This window comes from Ursus maritimus, unplaced genomic scaffold (assembly GCF_017311325.1).
Source record: "Ursus maritimus isolate PB19 unplaced genomic scaffold, ASM1731132v1 scaffold_7, whole genome shotgun sequence".
Lineage (NCBI taxonomy): Eukaryota > Metazoa > Chordata > Mammalia > Carnivora > Ursidae > Ursus > Ursus maritimus.
Window position 1 is genome coordinate 27735858 of NW_024426885.1, and position 10788 is coordinate 27746645.

Genomic DNA, 10788 nt, shown 5'->3' on the forward strand with positions numbered 1-10788 from the left:
CTATCATAAGCCAAGGTTCCATTTATGCATGGGCTATTTTATTTCATCAGTTACATTGTTTGTCTCTAAATCAGTAAGATACATTTTTAATTATTAGAGATTTATAATAATTCCTTATATGTTGTATGGCAAGCCCCTCCATCTAGTTCTTCAGAATCGCCTTGTTGGTTCTTCCCTCCTCCCAAAACACTTGCAGGATTTTGATTGGAATTTATCAGATCTGCACATCAATTTGGGGAGAACTGGCATTTTCCTAACACTAAGTCTTCCAGTCCACAACTATGATAAAGCCCTCCATTTACTCAGGTCTTCTATAATGCTTTTCGGTGAAGTTTTATAATATTTTCCATCAAGGTCATAGATGTATTTTGTTAGGTTTACCACCAAGTACTTCATATTTTTTATGCCACTGTAACAGAAATCATTTTTTAAAGTTTCATTTTCTAACTGATTGTTGCTGATATATAAAAATTCAGCCAATTTTTATGCATTGGCTTTGTATCCAGAAACATTATTCTCCTTAATTCCCATGTTTTGTGGTATATATATATATGATTTGCCTTTTTCTATGCTAACACATCTATATGGTCTGAAAACAGTGACTGTTTCTTCCTTTTGTTTCTTTTTCTTGTTTTTCTGTGTCAGCTAAGTCCTCTAGTCCAATGTTGAATAGAAGTGTGGTAATGGCAACCTTTGTCCTGTTCATGAAATTAAAGTAAGATAAAATAAAGATACCATAAAATAAGATACTCAGCATGGTGTTGTGATAATCATTCCCCAAGGTTGCCCCCAAACAATCTTCATCTAATGATATGCACACCTCAACCCTGAACAGGGCTGACCTGTGTCATAGGATACTGAGGAAATGGCCGTTTGACTTCTGAGACTAGGTTATAATAGACACTGTTGTTTCCCTTTGCTCTGTTTCAGAAGCTAGATGCTGTGTTGGGAGCATACTGATGCAGCCCTGTGTGGCATCGATGTGACAGAGAGGCCTCCTGCCAGCAGCCAGCACCAATTTGCCAGCTCTGTGAGTAAGGCACCTTGGAAGAGGGTCCTTCAGTCCCCATCCTGCCTTCAGACAACTGCAGTACTGACCAATGTTCTTAGGGTTTCCTAAGAAACTCTAAGCTAGAGCCGCCCAGCTAAACTGCTCCTAATTTCTGACCCACAGAAAGTGTGTGAGAACACAAATGTTTATTATTGTGTTAAGCCATTAAGCTTTGGGGCAATTTGTCATGCAGTGATGGATACCTGATACAGGGAGCTTTTGTAGAGGCTTTATCAGATAAAGTTCCCACATATCCTAGTTTTATAAGAGATTCTTAAAAGTTATGAATTGATGTTGAATTTTATCCTATACATTTTATCCATCTAGTGAATAAACATGCTATCTTTCTGTTATATAAAAAAATACATGAATTATATTGGTTGATTTCCTTTTTCTTTTCTTTTTTGTTAAGTTTTTATTTAAATTCCAGTTAACACAGTGTAATATTAGGGTCAGGTGTACAACATAGTGAGTCAACACTTAATATACAACACCTTGTTCTCATCACAACACGTGTGCTCCTTAATCCTTATCACCTGTTTCACCCATCCCCCCCACCTCCCCTTTGGTCACCATTAGTTTGTTTTCTGTAGTTAAGAGTCTTTCTTGGTTTGCCTCTCTCTTTTTTGCCTCTTTGTTCATCTGTGTTTTGTTTCTTAAATTAAACATATGAGTGAAAATATGTGGTATTTGTCTTTTTTTCACGACTTATTTCACTTAGCATAATACTCTCTAGCTCCATCCACATTGCAAATGGCAAGATCTCATTGTTTTTGATGGCTGAGTAATATTCCATTGTGTTTATGTACCACCTTTTCTTTATCCATTTATTAGTTGATGGACACTTGGGCTGTTTCCATAATTTGGCTACTGTAGATAATGCTGCTATAAACATCAGGGTGCATATATCCCTTTGAATTAGGATTTTTGTATCATTTGGGTAAATACCTATTAGTGTAATTGCTGGGTCTTAGGGTAGTTCTATTTTTAACTTTTTGAGGAACCTCCATACTGTTTTTCAGAGTGACTGCACAAGTTTGTATTCCCATCAGCAGTGCAAAAGGGTTTCCCTTTCCCACATCCTCACCAACACCTGTTGTTTCTTGTGTTGTTGATTTTAGCCATCTGACAGCTGTGAGGTGATTATAGTTTTGATTTGCATTTCCCTGATGATGAGTGATGTTGAGCATCTTTTCATGTGTCTGTTAGCCGTCTGTATGTCTTCTTTGGAAAAATGTCTATTCATATCTTCTGCCCATTTTTAATTGGATTATTTGGTTTTTTGGGTGTTGAGTTTTTAAATTCTTTATATATTTTGGATACTGACCCTTTATCAGATATGTCTTTGGCAAATATCTTCTTCCATTCCATAGGTTGCCGTTTAGTTTTGTGGATTGTTTCCTTCACTGTACCAAAGCTTTTCATTTTGATGTAGTCCCAATAGTTTATTTTTTATTTTGTTTCCCTTGCCTCAGGAGACATATCTAGAAAGAAGTTGTATACTACCCAAAGCAATCTACACATTTAATGCAATCCTAGCTATCAAAATAACCACCAGCATTTTCAGATGATACATGCTATGAAACAAGGTAATTAATAGGAAATGACCAGAGACCTATTTATTTATTAAGATTTATTTATTTGAGAGAGAGAGAACACACGTGTGTGCACATGCACATGATTAGAGGGGGTTGGGCAGAGGGAGAGGCAGAGAGAGACCCTCAAGCAGTCTCCCTGCTGAGCACAGGGCCCTACTTGGGGTTCGGTCCCAGGACCCTGAGATCATGACCTGAGCCAAAATCAAGAGTTGGATGCTTAACCAACTGAGCCACCCAGGTGCCCCAAAAGGCCTATTTAGATTATGTGGTCATACAAGGCATTTCAGAGGAGGAAATTTATGAGGTGAGACCTGAAAGATAAGAAGGAGCCATCTGGCATAGATTTAGGGAAGAGCATTCCAGTGAAAGAGTAAATGCGTAGGACCAAAGGTAGGAAGAAGCTAGGCAGGTGTACAGGGCAAAGGAATACCTGCATGGTTGAAGCATAGTAAGAAAAGAGGGGGAGAATAATTTAAGGTCAAGGAGGTAGACCTAACTAGAAACAGCCTTCTAATGTTTGGATTTCGTTTGAAGGACAATGGGAAGCCAGGGGAGTATCATGTATGGCTTATACTATGGGAAAATGTATTCTGGTTATTATGTGAAGAATGGATCAGAGGGGTGTAGAATAGAAGCAGGGAGAATAATTTACGAGGCTACTGTGGTAGTCCAGGTGAGAGATGATGGGGTTTGGCCAGCGGTGGTAGTAGTGGACATAAAGAGAAGTGGACAGAAGAGGTTTTTTTCAGTACTTTGGTCCCATGATTTTCCAGAGGAGTTGTATTTCCATTATTTCCAAAAGAAAAATAATGCAGACATGCAAGAAGCATGGACATTTTACTTTTATTGCCTGTGATTTCACAATGGTCTGTACTCCTACATCATTTGGGGATAGGAAAGGCATTCTTGAATTGAGAGCACTGATAAAATCAGTGTCACAGTAGTGTTATGAACGGGCTTGCTGGAGATGCATTCTCTGCTTTGTAATCGAAAATGGCTCTTCTCGCCAATTGCCTGAAATCATGCCATGCTTATTGGATGAGGCTAAAAAGATAAGCTATGGCACCTTATGCAGAACCTGGTATAATAGGCTAAGGACAACATCTTTTATTTTCTAGGGGGAGTCACGGAAGTTTTTTCTGAACAGAGGAGTAACATGATTGAAAACTTTTACAAAAAATGTTAATTTGGTAAAAAAAAAAAAAAAAAGTCTTTGGGGAGCGATCCTGAGGATAAGAGAATCACTTATCAAACTCTTGTAATTATTACCTTGGAAAGGAAGGGACTGACGAGATGAGAAACATCTTGGAGGCTGACTCAATCAACAGAACTTACCGGTGGAAGTGATTGGAGTTAGTAAGTGGAATAGAAGTCGTCAGAGGTTGTTGGTTAATTTCTGAGATTTTGAATCTGAATGATAAGGATGCTGTTAGAGAAAGAGTGCAAAAAGGAGATAGTTTGGGGCAAGAGGAAAGAGAATAGATCTGTCTCACAAAAATGTGAATATACTTAACACTACTGAACTGTATCCTTAAAAAAGGTTAAGATGGTTGCACCTGCGTGAGTGTCTGTCTTTGGCTCATGATCCCGGGGGGTCCTAGAGATGAGCCCCTTTTCACCTTTTATTTATCTAAAGGCATCATGTGTGGTATTTTTCACTGTGATGTGCCTGGTCATTTAATCTTTATTTCTGAAGTTTTTCTTTTATTTCTAATTCTTCCATGAGTTTTATCACTGTATTTCTGAGTTTTTCTATTTTTGATTTGTATCATTCTTTTGTCTTGTGTTATTTTTAAATGGCTTTCTGTTTGTTTTGAAGCAGATATCATAGTTGTAGTCTTTCTGGTGTGCTTACATTAGCTATGGAAATGTTATTCTGCTTCTTATTTTCCTTTTCAGGATAATAACTACTTTAATTGGATTTAACCTTGATACTTTTCTGTTGTTTTTTTTTAAAGGTTGATTTAATTATTACTAGAGAGTGCGTGTGTGCAGGCATGCAAGCTGGGGGACGGGCAGAGGCAGAGGGAGAGAGAATCTCAAGCAGACTCCCTGCTTTGCACGCTTTGCACGGAGCCTGATGGGGTCTCAATATCACGACTTTGGGATTGGAGACCATGACCTGAGCTGAAATCAAGAGTCAGACGCTTAATGAATAGAGCCACCCAGGGGCCCGTCTATTGTTTATTTTTATGTGCTGTTGGTTTTCCCAAAATTTTAGGAGATACGAGTATAGTTTAAAAAGATGGTGACATTCCCTCCCCCCACTTGATCTAGACTTCCTCTTTCCTTGACTCTGTTATCCCAGGTCTGCTTAATTTTGATTCTACACCCAGATGTTTCTCTCTCTGTGTGGCCACGTCCTGGGATGGAGCCCTGGTTGGTCAGTGTCCAGGGCTTCTAAGGGGTTAGATTGCTCTAAGCACTGCAAATTTTACATGGGCCTTGTGCCCTCATCGCTAATAGGATTAGGCCAAACTCTCAGTTTAATCTTGTGTTCTCAAATGGACCCACCTCCCTTTCCTCTTGGCTATTTTGGGGCTTTCCAGTTTGGGGAGGGGGTTCTGTCAGAGGTCTTGTTGCTTTCTGGCACAGATGCTGAAATTATGCAAACATTGTGGCTGTTGTTGATTTGCTCTCCCCTGCTTGGCATTCATGGAGATACCTTGTCGCCTAGCTTTGCAAAATATGGTCCCTAGATTTTTGTTTTGCTTTCTGTTGCTCTCTGTTTTTATGTGGGGATTTACAGAGATTAAATAATTATGCTGTCATCACTGCCATTTACCTACTATCTGTAGTTGATTTTTGAGAAGATGTATAAACTGAGACATTCTAATTGTGTTTTTTTTTTAATGTAGAGATATATAAACTAATAAGGGAATGCTCTCCTCTCCCCAGTCCCATTCTCTGGAGGTATTTACTGTTAAGAGGAACATAGCCTTCCAAACATTTTTCTGTCCCTTCACTATATTCACAGATACATATGTATGTATGTGTTTTTTCCTGCTGCTTCACAGTCTACATTTTTATTGCAATTTGGTTTTTCCACTTAATGATATGTTGGGGAGGGGCGCCTGGGTGGCTCAGTCAGTTAAGCGTCTGCCTTTGGCTCAGGTCAAGATCCCAGGGTTGTTGGATGGAGCCCTACATCGGGCTCCCTGCTCAGCAGGCAGTTTGCTCCTCCCTCTCCCTCCGCCACTCTCTCTCTGTCTCTCATGAATGAATAAATAAAATCTTTAAAAACTTGATATGTTGGGGATATCTTTAAGGACTAATATAGTCTGATAGTTTTTGTTATTGATCCACCATTACCAGGTGGATAGTTCCCTCAGGAAGGATACAAACTGCTTTTGGTTGCTTTGAAAAATAAACGTTTAAAGTGTTAAGCTCTATCACAAAGTAATTGGTAGTATTTGTAGTTTGAGGAAGCTTTGGGACTCAGGGACCCAGGGCAACCCTCCGTGAACCCTTGCTCCTTTTCTCTAAGTAAATTCTGTTTGGTGGAATAGTCCAGACTAGACTAATACTCTGAGCTGGACTTTCTCGATGCTATTCTTCCTTTTCTCCAACTGGGTATGAGATGTAGTGGCCCAAAGAAGAAGGAGACTATTAAGTCCACTTGTGAAATAATATGGTGTGACGACTGGGGTATTCACAAAGTGGGGCTCTGTGCCCAGCTGTGCCACTACTCAAGTAACATTGAGCAAGTCCTTTTACCTTTCTGGGCTTAAAGACAGATTTTATTTGTCTAGAAAATTATTTCAGTACGTGCATTATCACTTAATTTCTTAAAAAGAAAGAAAGATATGTACTTTCCAGTTCTATTTGGTAAACATCACACCTTTTTTACCTTACACTCTGCCCCTTCAAATATGTGGACGATCTGCTTGGCCTCTGAGAGCTTTTCAATTTGCTACCCTGGGACTAGGTAATGCTCTGTCATCCCCTCTCCCAGTTTTATTGAGATATAATATATAACGTTATAGACGTATAAGATGTACCGCATGATGATTTGAGACATATATATTGTGAAATGATCATCACTATAAGTTTTGTTCATATCCATCACCTAGAACTACGTAATTTTAAAGCCATGGGTCTCAAAGTGTGAGCTAGGGGTTAAAGTGGAGACCCCTGCGCTCCACACCAGGCTCACTTAATCAGGATCCTGCTGAGCGGCCTAGGAAACTGCACTTTTTATATGTGCTCCTGATTACCCCATTGCTCACCCACGTCCGAAAACTTGTGCTCAGGTCAGTTCCAACTATATCATTAACATTACAGGTAGAGGGGTTGGAAAGGGAATTAAGATGGATAAATATAGTTATTGTATCTATCCGTGCCAATTCTGGGGAGGGAAACACACTTTCCTTATTTTACTTTCTTCACAGGTGACTAGAGGCAAGGCCAGCAACTCTCCTCAAAACAGGTCATTGGGACGTGGAAAAACCACGAACATAGAAGAGTCATTAGATCACACAGGAGCTTGAGATGAGTTCTAGAGATCAAGGGAGCAGGCTACTACTACTATTAATAAATGGCACTTACTAAAGCCATGCACGAGGCAGATTGCTAAGGATTTTAAATGATCTCATCTGAATCTGATAACAGACTTTAGTCTGTCATACCTGCCTATCTCCTAAAATAAATAAAGGTTCAGAAAGTTTAGATAACTTATTTATTTAATTTTTTTAAGATTTTATTTATTTATTTGACAGAGAGAGAGACAGAGAGGGAACACAAGCAGGGGCAGAGGGAGAAGGTGAAGCAGGCTCCCCACAGAGCAAGGAGCCCGACTCGGGGCTCAATCCCAGGACACCGGGATCATGACCTGAGCCGAAGGCAGACGCTTAATGACTGAGCCACCCAGGTGCCCCAAGATAACCTTTTTAATGTCCCATAGTTGACAACCTGTTAGGATTCAAACTCAGTTCTGAACGATGCCAAAGATAGCCAGATCACCCCTGTTCCCTAGAGATGATTGGTACATAAAAGGGAGACAGTGGGGTCTGGTACTAGGGAATTATGCTTCTGTTGTGTCACAGAGGTTTTGCCAAAAACGGGCAAGAGAAAACACCAAACAGAGGTCTGCTTAGTAAGCTCCTTAAAGATATAGATGAGTTTACTCAATAAATTGTGCTCTTATTTCTTACAGAACTCACTGGCACAGAATAGATTCTCATTACTTTTGCTGTTACTGAATTGAAAAATGGAAGTCCTATTTGCAGAGCCCTGCAAGGACTGATTCCTCTTAAACTATTGTTTCCCTTCCAAATCTTGTGTAGATGAACCCCCACTGATCTTCAGGAGAGCTTTTCAAAAACAGACGACTGGGGCCCTCCTCGAATTTGTGACTCAGTTTCTTGGGGTAGAATTGAATCTGGGAATTGGTACCTTTAAACGTGTTCCTCTGGTGATTCTGTTGGGCAGCCAGGTTTGAGAACCATCGGATTAAAGGATCCAAAGTGAATTACTTGGGTTAGGCAATGCCTTTACTTACTGCAGTGGATCTGATTTGAGGTGCTAGGGAAGTTCTATCTGGCAGAAAGAACTGGCTTTCTTTCTTAACCTCTCCCTCTTCCTAATCCCTTGTGTCCCCACCCTGTACTTTCTTCTCTCTGTCTCCCGCATCTCTCTGCCCTAAAGTGGCTGAAAAATGACCTTGAGAACAGCAGCGCCACATTGTGGAGAGAAGAAATCTAGTGCTACAAAAAGGGCAGGTCGATGTCCTTAAAAACAAACAGACAAACAAACAAAAAAAAAATCACTCGGGCTGCAGTTGCCACTTTGTCCTGCAGAGTGCACCACTTCCTTATATTTTCAGGTGAGGAAGTTCCTTTTCCTTACCTACGTGTTAATCTCTGTAAACATCCCCTAGAAGGCACGGGGTGGAACATCCTTGCCAGGTCAGAAATCCAAAACCTCCACGCTGTGGAACTAGAATGAACTGGGGCGAGACTCTGCCCAGGCACGCATAAGCCTTCTGCTGAGCTTAAAAGTCAATCTCTACGACAGTCTTGGTCAGAGTGAGACTATGGTAATCCCCAAGTCAACGCGTGACTTTACGAGAACACGTCTTTGTGGCGTAGTACCTGCTGTTAGATATGTCTTGTAGTTATATTTTTATGTGGTACCCATAAGTTAGGCGTTAGTTACTAGATCAAGCCTCTTGTCCGGTGATATTTCCACCTAATGACACGTGGGTTTATATTGGTGGAACAGGTTGGATCACTGATCATGTATCTTTTGATTGATTCCCACCAGCCTAAATCTCTCTTTGTCTCTCTCTTTCACACACACACACACACACACACACACACACACACACACACACATTTTTCTGATACTTGTACCTGGACATGTTTTTCCATGGCTTCATCATGTTTAGCGACATCCGGCTAAATTAATACAGTTAGAAAGGAGATGTGTGAAAGTTTATATAAATCTACCAGTCTACCTGGTTGCATTCTCTGCTTGTTTTCTAATAGCTGCACAGAGGCTCCAGACTTCAGAGGTAGCAGGAGAAGGCTTCACACCTCTGCAGATTTGCATAAGATTTCCTGGCAGATGGTGGCATGGCTTTGTTTCTCTATGTGAGTCTTCAGCCGCTTGGTTTTCTCAACCAAGAGTTTCTAAAGTTACACCGGTAAGCCAGGTTGGCGTGGGTTAGTATAGTGGTTTCCTCATGGTTTTGTTTGCTCTGACATGTTTGCCATCTTCCTACCTAGACTATAAGCCTTTGACTGCAGGCTCCAAGCTGAGATCTCTGATATCCCTCGAATTCTCGCTTCACACATTGTTAGATGTGCACTACTTGCTCAATACAAATGTTTAGGTTGAATGATGAGGAAAGGTGTGTTGACAGAGTGAGAGGTAAAGGAGAACCAGGAGAGAGAGAGAAAGTAATGTTTCTAAAAGACTGGCTTAACAGAGCCTGGGTGGCTCAGTTGGTTAAGCGTCTGCCTTGGGCTCAGGTCATGATCCTGGGGTCCTGGGATCAAACCCCACCCCATCAGGCTCTCTGCTCAGTGGGGAGCCTGCTTCTCCCCCCCCCACACACTCATTTTCTCTCCCTCTCCCTCTCTCTCTTTCTCTCGTATCTCAAATAAATAAATAAAATCTTTTAAAAATAAAAATAAAATAAAATAAAAAAGATTGGCTTAACTGACCAGTGAAAGGAAGCAGTTGAGAAAGGGAAAATGGAACAGAAAGAGGAAATTAGAGTCTAGTTATTCGTTTGGTTTTTTTTTTTTTTTTTTTTAAGTGGAAATGCAGTTGTGGATGCTAATAATTGCTGAGGAGATGTTCATGGTCAGTACAGGGAGAAGTAAAATTTCCTCACCTATTGAAGACCACACAGACCAGTACAAGGGATATCCTGTAAAAGAAAGTTGTAATTTCCGGAATGAGTTCAAATTGATGAATGAGTCTGCAGATTTAATAGGCCACGGTTAAAATTCTCCCTGAATGTTACAATCAAATATTGAATACCAAAATCATTTTAAAATCTTGCTTTATTATTCTGTAAAGTTGAGCCAGATTAGGGGTGCCTGGGTGGCTCAATTGGTTAAGCGGCTGACTTGATTTCCACTCAGGTCATGATCTCGGGGTCCAGGGATCGAGCCCTACTTTGGGCTCCCCACTCAGTGGGGAGTCTGCTTGTCCCTCTGCCCCTCCCTCTGCTTGTGCTCTCTCAAATAAATAAATACAATCCTAAAAAAAGAAAGTTGAGCCAGGTTAGTGTCCACTAAGATTTCAAAGAATTCTGTTTTAAATTGAGCTTTTTAAATATAGAGAATAAAAGAGAAATAACCTTGGGGCACCTGGCTGGCTCAGTCAGTAGAGTGAGCAACTCTGGATCTTGGGGTCTCAAAGTTTACTTTAAAAAAGAAAAGAAAAACACACAAGCTCAAAAGACAAGTAGTCTTGCTGACACTCTCACCAGTGAGTTACATTTTCCAGAGAAACTTTTTTTTTTTTTTTTTTAATGATTTTTTATTATATTATGTTAGTCACCATACAGTACATCCCCGGTTTCCGATGTAAGGCTCGATGATTCATTAGTTGTGTATAACACCCAGTGCACCATGCAATACGTGCCCTCCTTACTACCCATCACCAGCCTATCCCATTCCCCCA

General features: G+C 40.4%; 1 long non-coding RNA gene across 2 annotated transcripts in view; it reads left to right on the forward strand.

Moving 5' to 3' along the window:
* The window catches only part of LOC121099739, a 106450-nt gene that overhangs the window by 13867 nt on the left and 81795 nt on the right, over nt 1–10788 (forward strand). For both annotated transcript variants that reach the window (XR_005833184.1, XR_572303.2), the window contains exon 3: nt 931–1030. This is a non-coding gene — a long non-coding RNA (uncharacterized LOC121099739). The remainder of the gene's footprint in view (nt 1–930; nt 1031–10788) is intronic.